Raw genomic sequence first — 12,260 nt, forward strand, 5'->3', positions numbered from 1 at the left:
TTTATCTTCTTTATTTCTACTGTTAGTTCTAAAGATTCAGTTATTAATTCTCTTATTTTCCTTTTTATTGCCATCACTCTTATTTTTATTTTTCTTCTAATAAGCTTTAAAGAAGTAAGTCTTTTTTGAAACACTTTCATATTATACGAATAGTAATAATAATTAAGAGAATAAAAGGATTATAAGAAAGAAAGTATAAGATAGTAAACTTACAAAGATGAACTTGTACTCTTATTATTAATAAAGCTGATACAATCTTGAAGATGATTACAAATATTTAGAGAATTTATGAAATAAGAGAGTATAGAAGTAGAGAGAGTTCTTGAACTTTCAAGTTTTTGATGATCTTGAATGAGTGAGGCCTTTGGTATTTATAGACCTCAAATGATTACTATTTGGGTACTATTTGCTGACCGTACTGTTTGCTTTTACTGTTTGCCGACATTTACTATTTTGCCAATATTTACTGTTTACTTTTACTGTTTGTCGACATTTACTGTTCACTTTTTTTTATTGAGATCATTTTTCTTTATGAGTGGGATTTTACAGTATGATTGGGCTTTTACATTGATTTCATATACAGTTCTTACTACATTTCAAATGGATCTTGAGAGTCTTGATAGTAATGAGTTGGGCTGGACTGGACCTCTTCGTCTTCTCCAAGAGGTACTGTTTATATTGCTTGTAGAGAGCTTTGGATATCTTCCTCTGAGGTTGTTGCCGCTAGGGCTGCCATAATTTGTCGCTTCTACGCTAAGAATTGGGTCTCTTTTTTATAAGCTATTTGTTCATTGATGGTGCTTGAGGCTGTTATTGCTGGACGCTTTTGTGATGTTGTTAACCATTGATCAATAGCTGCTCTTCTTAGTAAATTTATATCATATTTGTTCCACCATTTTATTTTTATTACTCTTACCAAATATTGTATGCTGGGACATTCTTCATATGCGGCTGAATCATATTCCCAAGTCATAATCCAGCTTATTCCCATGGCTGCTATGAATGAAATGAATTTGTACTCTTGTAAGAATGATGATTTGCTTTTAAAATATTCATACGCCAGGCTGGCTTCCTTTGGGAAGAAGGCTTCCATTGGTCCAAAATTCTGGAACCATGATTGGAACCATTTGAAAAACTGTAATGATATCTCCTTTCTGAATCAAATGAACTAAGAATGAGGACTTGGTGATAGAAATAAGATAGGATTCTAAGCTTCTTAGTAATCATAATAGGTATAGTTCTGAGGTTCAAATTTTAACGAGAAGTTTTTAGACTGGTATGGAGGTATTTCCCACTCTTGTAAAGATAATATTTTCATAATTTTTATTTTTGAATAAATAGGCTGCATGGTATTGGGATCCTTATAATGTGTCAATTTAATGGATTCTGTGTCTACTAATATGAATTCATAGAATTTTTGGATTTTTTGTGGGTTAATAGGAATATAATGGAAAGTATTTGAGAAAATAGTTTTGTATAGGATTTTTTCTATTTTTTTTGAACCACTCTTTTTCGATGGTTAATATTTTTATAAGATTGGATTTTTCATAGTAAGAAAATTGTTCTTTCAAGGGTTGAGTGTTATAGAGGTAAGATGGTTGTAATAATGTGAATTTATTATTAGTAGTAATTAAAGAGCTCTTAGAGGGTGATGACGATGATGTTGCTTTTACAACCTGTGATATCGTCATAGGTCTTAATGATAATTGTTTTGCTAGTACAGCAGTAATAGGTAATTTTCTTTCTTTTATTTGGTCAAAAGATTGACCGTAATCTTCACTGAAGGCTGGTTTTTATTCCATTCTTTCTCTGCAAAAATTCTCTAGTAAGAAAGTCAGGGAGTGAATTTAATTCTCCTTTTATATGTTCAATAGTAAAATCAAAACATGATAAAATAGTTTGCCATCTTACAAATATTTGTTTTGAAATCAGATTTTTGACATCGTTTTCTAAAATACTTAGGGCTGCCTTACAATCAGTTCTTATTAAAAATGTTTTATTAAATAAATCTTCTTGAAATTTTAAGACACATAATACTATGGCAAGTATTTTTTTTGACTGTTGAATAATTCTTTTGAGCATGGTTTCAAATCCCTTAATGATATTTTACTATTTGTTCCTTGGAGCTCTTAAGAGGTATTTGTTTAAGAATTCATCCATATCCTAATTCTGATGCATCTGTTTCTACAATTAATTTAGCCAATAGATCTAGTATACTTATACAAGGTATTTCCTTTATTGCATTCTTTATCTTTATTATTATAGAAGTCATTTCTTTTGTCCATGGAGGAGGATTTTTTCTTAATCTCTTATAAAGAGGTTCGCATGTAACTCTGATTCTCGGTAAGAATTCTGCTACATAATTTAAACATCCCAAAAATCTTTGTAGTTATTTTTTGTCAGTTATTTCATTTGAAAATTTATCTGCAAATTCAATAGCTCTTTTAATAGGTACTATAGTTCTTTGATAAATTTCATATCCTAAAAACCTTACTTTAGTTATAAAAATTTTCATTTTCTTTTCTGATAAAACTAATCCTTACTCTTTTATAATATCCATAAATTTTTCTAGATGATATATATGTTGCTTTATTCTTTTTGAATATACTAACATGTCATCAAGATATACTATAGTAAACTCTATATGCGGGTAAAATATATTATTCATTATTTCTTGGAATTCGCTTGGAACATTTTTTAATCCTTGGGGCATTACATTCCATTCGTAATGTCCAAAGGGTACTATAAAAGCTGTTTTATATCTATCCTCCTCTTTTACTGCAATCTGATAATATCCTGATTTCAAATCAAATTTTGAAAAAATATTTGCTTTATTTAATCTTTTAATTAGATCACATTTATTTGGTAAGAAATACCTAATCCATTTTAATACCTTGTTTAGAGATTTATGATTGATAACTAATCTTGGAGTACGTCTTTCTATTTCAGATGCTTTCATCACGTAGAAGCCTGTACAGCTCCAGGGTGATTTCGAAGGCCTTATTAGTCCTTTATCCAAGTATTCTTGTATTTCTTTTTTATAATATTCTAGATACTCTTTATTCATATGTATTGGTTTTGCCCTTGTTGGTATATTTTTTCATTGAACCCATCTTCATATGGTAAAGATATTTCATGTAATTTTCTATGCTGAAAAGCTTTGGGATTTAGGCTACATAATTCTTTCTTAATTTTTTCTTCAATTGCTTTTATTTTATTTTGTATTTCAGGAGTTTGTAGTTGTTCCTCTATTCTTTTGTATATAAATTCTTGATTTAAATAATTAATTTGTCTTGTTTTTCTTTCTATAATATTGATCTGGGGTGGTAAGTGTTGTAAATTTTTTTTTCTGGTTTAAATAGTTAATTTGTTTTGTTTTCTTTTCTATAATATTAACTTGGGTAGATAGATGTTGTAACATATTGAGCTCATGTTATTTTGTCCTAGTAAGGAATTCAAAATGAACAAGATAATTAGGTATGCGTACACAAGTTATCCCATCGATGTCGACATTAAAGGGATATAATAATAAAGTAAAAGGATTTCCTAATATGACTTGATGAGATATGTTTCTTGCCAAAAAAAATGTAGTAGTAAAACATACTTGATTTTTACAAATTTTTGTTTTAGATAATTTATAGTCTATAGTCATTCTGTCGTTTTATGTTTTTAGAACATTTTCTGTAAATTTTTCATAGTATTTTATAGGTATTAACCCTTCTTGTATATAATTGACATCAGCTCCTAAATCTACCATAGCTATGAAATCAAATTTTTCTTCTCCTGCAATTAGAGTTATCGTAGTAAACCACTTTTGGCTTACTAATAAAGTTAGTATATTTATGTAATTTTCGGGTCCCATGTTAATATAATTTTCGGGAATTATTATGTTACTAATTTCTTCTGTTTTACTAGTACTATTTTGCAAAATTTGTTCTTGGATTTTTATTATATTTTCTCCTTCTATTTTTAGTAACCTATAGTCCATATTGATATTTTGTTGTTTTAATTCTTAAACTTCTCTTTTTAATTTTTTTATCTCCTCTTTAAGAGAATTAAGAGAGACCTCTTCTTGTGGGTTTTTAAAACGATTATAAATTTCTTTTATTTCTATTGGTCTTATTTCCTGCTTACTTTCTTCTTCTTTTTTAACTAATTCAGCTAATTGTTTTATGAACTCATCTCTTAATGGAGTATCTTCTAATTTGTCTATTATTTTGACTAATGTGAAAGTTTGTTCTCTAGTCAAAACATTTACAGTTTTTTCACAATTTTTACAGTTATATAATCCTATTCCTAAATAATTATTCTGTTCCTCTTTTTCACTATTTCCTTCTGAGCTTTCTTCTTCTGACATAAGGTCTAATTGTTGTATAAAATAACCTTCAGTTTCAAAAGAATCCTCATAAATTGATTCTTCTTCTGATTCTGAGTTGATTAATATGGCTGTTAAAGCGTGTTTAATTTCTTTATTTTCTATTTTATTTATCTTTTGTTCTGTTATACATTTATTAGCGTAATGTCATTGCTTTTTACATTTCCAACATGTTACTTGTTGTTTCTTATTAGAAGATTTGGGTTTTCTTTTAGGATTTTTATAGGCTTTTCTATAATGTTTCTGTTCATAATAAAGGGGTTTGTCTATATTATATTTAGGTTTTTTTTATAGAATTTTTTTTAATTTTATGCTGACCACTGGGTGCTTTTTCGGGAGTTATTCCATATTGATAGCAGAACGTACCAAGTTCTTTTTTTTCCGTGATACTTTCTTATTTTATTTTCTGTTGTATCTTGGTATCTGTGCATACTTCTATTCCAGTTTGTACTATTATATTATGCAATTGTCTAAAAGTTAATGAGTTATAGGAAATCTGGGTCCCAAACTGTGTTTGTAATTTTTGTAATACTTTTTCGGAGAATAACTTTGGTAAAGCTGCTACGAATCTCTCTTTCCAAAAAGGTGCATGTGCATCATCTCTTATCATAACTTTTGACATAAAGACATCTTTATACCATCTATAATCAGACATGGTTGAACATCTTAAATTCATTAATTGAGTTCCTATCCTATCTTTAAAAGTACTGGGATCTCCTACAAAATTTTTAATAATGGTATATATTAATGTGGATGTAGCATCGGGTGACTGATCTTCTTGTTTAATGCTATTAATAATTAATTTTTTCTCTTGGATGCTGAGAAAATTATCCCACCAACTTTTTAATTGTTCTGTAAATCTTTGGGTTATCATAATTGCCGCTTCTTTATCGGAAGCTTTTCTCATCTTATAGGCAGTGGCAGCCATAGTCATATTACACATTTGATCTAGAATGACTTGTTCACTTAATCCATCTATATTCCATTCTACTAAATCTGATTCAGAGAAACTGTTTTGTACTAATTGTGTTCTTTCTTCTGCCTATATCTACTGGTGATGGCCTAGGATAATAATTTTTGTTTTAGGAAAATCTTTTTTTATGAGATATTTTATTTATTTTTAATTCTTCTTTCTTTTGTAAGGTATTAATCGTCATTTTTTCTAGACTAATACTTCTAAATTTTTCTTTTAGTTCTTCAACTTCTGCCTCTACTTTAGATTTTAAATTAATATTATCTAAACTCTATAACTTGTATATAGGTTTTTCTATCTTAATGGTTTTTTTTCCATATTTTCCATTCTTCCTAATTGAAATTTTTCATTATGTCTAACATGGTATTAGCAAAGTTTAGTTGTTGATGTAATTTCTTAATATCTCTTTTTTCTATATTTTCTTCTGCATTGCTATCTTTATAAGGTGTGGCTTCAACTTCTAAATCTTTTTCAACTGGTATTTTAATAGTTTTTTTCGGGGGATATTTAGATTCTATTACTAATCCTGAACTTGTTTTTCATACAACAGTTGATTTTGTTAGAGGACATAATTTCTTATTATTTTCAGAGTAATAATTAACGTACCAATCAAAGAAACATAAATTAATTCTAACTTTTTTTATAAAATCATAAAATAATTCTCTTAATCTAATAACTTCATTTTCAGAATGATTAGTAAAATACTAATTTCTTAATGATTTATTATAATCAGCATTAAAGTCTTGTCTCATCCACTCTTTATCAATCTCAAAAGGTTCTTCCCTAATAATTACTGATAAAACTTGTGATTTTCTTGGATCAAATTCTGAAGGTGTTTTATATACAAGAGTGGCTATATGAGGTCTTGTGTTATTAATTCCTATAATACTATCCATATTTTCTATTGATGAATTATCTATAGATTTCTATGACTAATAATTTCAACGCCGTCAGAAACTCTTAGTGATTGAGATCTATTCATCCTAATTCTAATATCTGGTCCTTCTCTTATTATTTCTCTTAATCTAGTATTTTCTATTTGGTTCTCTTCAATAACGTCAGGTATTACCCATTCCTCAGACATTTTATTATTAATTCTTCATGTCTTAATTTTTTAGGAGTTTGTATATTAGATCTTTTCATATTCGCATGCATAATTATCGTTTCATATTTCGAGGATTATTTTAATGCTTTGAAGTTATAATTAACCTTAGTAATTTTATAATATATTCTATAGATTATTTCAAATGGATCATTATTTTCATTTATAATTTTCTCATCATATCAAACTTGCAATTTTAGGGCTTGCCAAGTGTATTCATTTTTTAGATTCATAGCATAATTCAGATAACAATTAAAGAAAACTGGTCCAACATGACAGTTACTTTCTAATAATTCTATTAATGAATCCTTAAAATCTGTAAATCTGGTGTCTCTTAAGGTCAATAATATAGGAAGATTTATCCCTATTCTAAAATTAGGTTTTATTGCTACTTGTATTAATCCTATATGGATGAAATTGTATCCTTTGTCACTATGTGCTTTTAGCTTATCCTCTTCTAAAATGGTTTACAGTATTCTAACATATGAATTTTATAATTTCTACCTTCCCATAAATTTATCTTTTTATATACTTCATCCTAAAGAATTATTTTTTCCTAGATTTAAACTACTCATCGTTATCAATAAACTAGCCATTTTATGATTAGAACTTTGTGAGTTACGGGACCACTCTCATTAACCAACGGATTTACTACCTCACTTAAGACTTACAACCGGGACTACAACCAGGGCTGACCAACGTATTAACAGTTCTCACTGCTATTTCAAAGTTGTAACTATAAAATTCTTGATATATATATATATATATATATATATATATATATATATATATATATATATATATATATATATATATATATATATATATATATATATATATATATATATTAAGGGTTAATAGTCAAATTCGTCTTTGAAAGATCACTCATTCTTTAAATTAGTCCTCAAATGATTTTTTTAGTCATATTAGTCCTTGAAAGATAAAACGTAAGTTGAATTGGTCTTTCCGTTAATTAAATGATGTCGTGGCAGGTTAATGCCATGTGTCACAAGATGATTGGTTTACATGTCAGGTCAGTGACACCTAGCATGCATGTGTCACTTGACATGTAAAAAGGTTATTTATAATCAAAATAGTCCCTAAAAGTCCAGACATAAGTCATTTTCATCCCTAAAATGTTAAAAATTAATCAAATTAGTCTTTATATATATTTTTTATTTTTCTTCATAATATTAAATTTAAAATATTTTTTGATAGTACTAATTTTTAATATTATTTTTTAGACCTTAATAAACAAAATTTTATTTACATAAAATAATAAATATAATTAAATTATTATAAAGTTATTTTGTCATTTGTATTTTAAAATTTTGCATTTTAAATTATAATTTTTATAGTAAAAACTTTTTATTTAAAGGATTTTATCAAATTACTGTTGATTATATATTTAAAAATTTAATATTTTAAATCTCACTAAATAATATAGTAGTTATTTTTAAATTTAAATCTTTTGAATTTTTTAAAATTATAATTTTTATTATTGTTTAATTTATATGGTAGAACTTAATAATTGAAAAATCGATTGTTGGGATCACTTGTTGAATGTGAATATTTTAATATATATTTTTTTAAATAACTACTATATTTATTTAGTAAAATCCAAAATATTAAAACTTTTAGTATATAACTAGTATATAACTAGTTTTAATATTTTGGCCTTTACTAAATAAATATGGTAGTTATCTTAAATGTTTTAATCTTTTAGATTTTACTAAATAAATATAGTAGTTATTTTAAAAAAATTATATTAAAATATTAAGATTCAACAAGTGATCCCATAAATAGTTTTTTAATTATTGAATTCTACCATATAAATTAAATAATACTAAAAATTATAATTTTAAAAATTTAAAAGATTTAAATTTTAAAATAACTACTATATTATTTAGTGAGATTTAAAATATTAAATTTTTAAATATATAATCAATAATAATTTTATAAACTCGTTTAAATAAAAAAATTTAACTATAAAAAATTACAATTTGAAAATATAAAATTTTAAAATAGAAATGACAAAACAACTTGATAATAATTTAATTATTTTATGTAAAGAGAATTTTGTTTATTAACGTCTAGAAAACAATATTAAAAGTAGTACAATCAAAAAATATTTCAAATTTAATATTATGAATGAAAAATAAAAAAATTTATATAAAGACTAATTTGATTAGTTTTTAAAATTTTAGGGATGAAAATGACTTACTTCTAGACTTTTAGGGACTATTTTGATTATAAATAACTTTTTTACATGTCAAGTAACACGTCAACCAATCATCTCGTGACACGTGGCATTAACCTACCACGTCATCATGCCATATGACACTTAATGTAACACGTCATTATCTAACTAACGGAAGGACCAATTTGACTTACGTTTTATCTTTCAAGGACTAATATGACTAGTTTGAATAATGGGTGATCTTTCTGGGACGAATTTGATATATATATATATATATATATATATATATATATATATATATATATATATATATATATATATATATATATATATATATATATATAAAACAGGATTTAACATCAAATTTTAAATAATGAATATTGACATAACAAGCCTGTGTTAAGTACTTTTCTTTTCCTTAAGATTTGGGTGAAAATCAAAATCGTCCCTAACTTTTTTTTATTCAAAATGATCCTCAATGTTAAATTTAGTATCAAATCATCCTATCAAACATAATTTTTTAGATGACACAAATACCATTTTTCTATTATCACTACTACTACCCACCCACTACCCTTCCACTTGAAACAAAAATAAAAGAAACAGGCAACAAAAGAGAGAAACAGAGAGGAGGAAGAAGAAAGAAAAGGAAAAGAAGAAAAGGGAGGTATAACGAGCAAGAGTGTGGCTGCCATCATCACATCGTTACTGTGAGAGAGAGATAGGATGAGGAGATGAGAGAGAGAATGAGATAAGAGAGAAACAGAGAGCGAGAAGAAAGGAAAGAAAAGGAAGAGGAGGGAGGAGACAGTGGGTAAGACTGCAGTCGGCGCCATCGCGTTGTAACTGAGGTGGGAGCTGCTCCTGTCGGCATCGAGCTCCATCACCATCGTCGAGCTCCTAGTGGTGAGAGGCTATGCTCTTCTCCCTCTCTTTCTGCGATTTGTTCAATTGTTCTTCTCCTCAGGCACAGCTGCGACAATGACGACAGTAATGGCTTCCCGTGTTGTCACTTCTCCCTCCTCTTCTATTCTTCTTCTTTTCCCACATCCTCTATTTCTCACTCTTTCTTTCTCTATCTCTACTTCTCTCTTATCCAAACTCACGCTAACTCCTTCAAATGTGACGACGACAGATAGCAGTAATACCACCCCTCCCCACTGTCACCCCCCATTTTCTCTTCCCTTTCTAACCTTTCTTTCTCTAATTTTCCTTCTCTTCTCTCTATATCTCTTAATTTCTTTGTGTATTTTATGTGTGTGTGTTTGTGTGTTGGGTGTGAATTTAAGAAATTAATCTTATGGCAATGTAGGTGTGTAGTAACGACAGTGAGATGAGAGATATGACAGTGGGTGCATGGTGGAGGATGGTGGTGGTGGTGCAGATAGTTGGAGTGAGGAGGGCGAGGGAGAGAGGTGATGATGAAGGATATTTTTGTCTGAAATTATGACAATAATTATTTTAATACAAAATTTAATGTTAAAGACAATTTTAAACACAAAAATATCTCACAGACGATTTTGATATTTACCCCAAACTTTAGGAACGAAAAAAATACTTAATCCTAACAGGTCTCATTAATATCTTGAAAAACTAATAATAGCATAATAATAGAAATAAAATTATAGATTAGTTAAAATAAATAAATAAATAAATAAATCTTAATTTTGAATTCATAAAATATTCACTTAATAATCATACATGAATAAAATAAAAATATATAAAAACTTAAATGTATTATAAGTAAAATTTTAAACATAATAATACAATAATAATATTATATAATATTATGCGTTTGAGTTTGATTGAATCCGCTTTGAAAATTATATCCAAAATCTGATCTAATTCATACGATTTGACAAAAATAGAATCGATCAAATCTAAACTAGTGTCATTCTAATCAGTCTTCGATTTGGACTGAATTGGATGAGTGGTTTAATTTGAATTGGTTTGGATTTGAATACTCCTAGTCCTAAAGGGCTACAAGCGAAACGACATTTATGAAATTTTGCAAAGAGAACATGAGTAATGTAACACCCAACCACATAGAGCTTTACGGTTAAGCCGTAAAACAGAGGTGGTGTGGTATTACAACCTTTAAAATAAAATATATACATAATAATGTTTGAAATGATACAGTATATGAGGAGCCTTGAAAAACGGATAAAGCAAAATCACAAAATAAAAATCGCAACGCTCAGGAAACAAGATTACTTGCGTGCGAAGAGAACTAAGGTTCATAAGCATAACTAAACAAAAAATAGGAATAGAGGGTCAAGGGTACATAATAAAAAGCTCCTAACTCAGCTTGCGAAGCTAAGGCTAGCCGAAGAAAATTTACATACATATATACATAGCCCGAGGTCTTAAAATACATAGATAAAACCCTAGTCCACCATAAACCTTTAAGAGGTATAAAAGTAAAGTAAATATAGATACATGAGGAGAGTCTATACATACATACATACATACATACATACATACATACATACATACATATATATATATATATATATATATATATCAAAAGTAAGCCCCAAAATGAAACCACTTCGCTGCAAAAGCTCTAGACGTCTACCGAGATGCCTCTCGACGTGCATCTGAAAAATAATAATATAGTATGGGATTAGAATCGGAGGTTCTCAGTATAGTAAAGGTGACACGCATATAAGATATAAGGTCCTGGGAATGCTAGAGGCAATCCTAGAATGCCGATTCTCAGATATTAAAGCTTAAAGTACTAAAACAGAAACCTTAAACGGGTGGTCTTCTAAGGATATCTAAGCTTAGCTTAAAACTTAACCTTAACACTAAATCTTTCCACCTTTCCTCCGCTCCTCTATCTCTGGTGAATTTGCATAGACAAACAAGCAGACAAAGGCATGCACAGGTAGGAAACAAGTAGTACAAATAGCAAATATAACAGTTAGCATAATATAATCAATTAGGCATTCTCAATTAATGCACAACAAGAAAAGCAAATAATATGCACATGATGTATGCTTGTCCTATGGTTGATGAGGCTCATTTGTCGGTTATCAAGCCAACCCGACAAGTCCGGCTGCTAAACCCTGGATTGTCCCCCGACGCGCATCTCCAAGAGTTTATGCACAGCTTTTTGTCATATATATAAAATTGCTCAATGGGGTCAACCTTCCCGGGAATTCATAAGTGTCCGGTCACCCTTACGTCATAGGGTCAACAGAGTATCGAGTCTCAACCTGGAACGCGTGGTGGCAAGCTACGGTACTTTCCCCAGGAAAACTCGTATATCAGATAATTGAGTGCATAAGCCAATAAGCATTCATAATCATTTGTAATCAGTACATAATCATACCATTAAAGTCATAGCACCACATGAACCCTAAGTATTTACATTTCCATATATAATTCAACAATTCTTCAACTTGCTTCACCCCCAAGTAACCTCAATTTCCTAGTTTTGTCTTATTACTAAGCTTACTACTATGATCTAGGGTTAAAAGAATGAAAATAGAAGTTTAGAAGTTCAAAACCATGTTTGAATACAAAAATACATGTGCTGAGAAACAGAGTGTGTGCGTGCGCACATTGATGAGCAGATATTTTATACACCTTTTGGCATCATTTT

Source organism: Arachis hypogaea, chromosome 7, assembly GCF_003086295.3.
Source record: "Arachis hypogaea cultivar Tifrunner chromosome 7, arahy.Tifrunner.gnm2.J5K5, whole genome shotgun sequence".
Taxonomy (NCBI): Eukaryota; Viridiplantae; Streptophyta; class Magnoliopsida; order Fabales; family Fabaceae; genus Arachis; species Arachis hypogaea.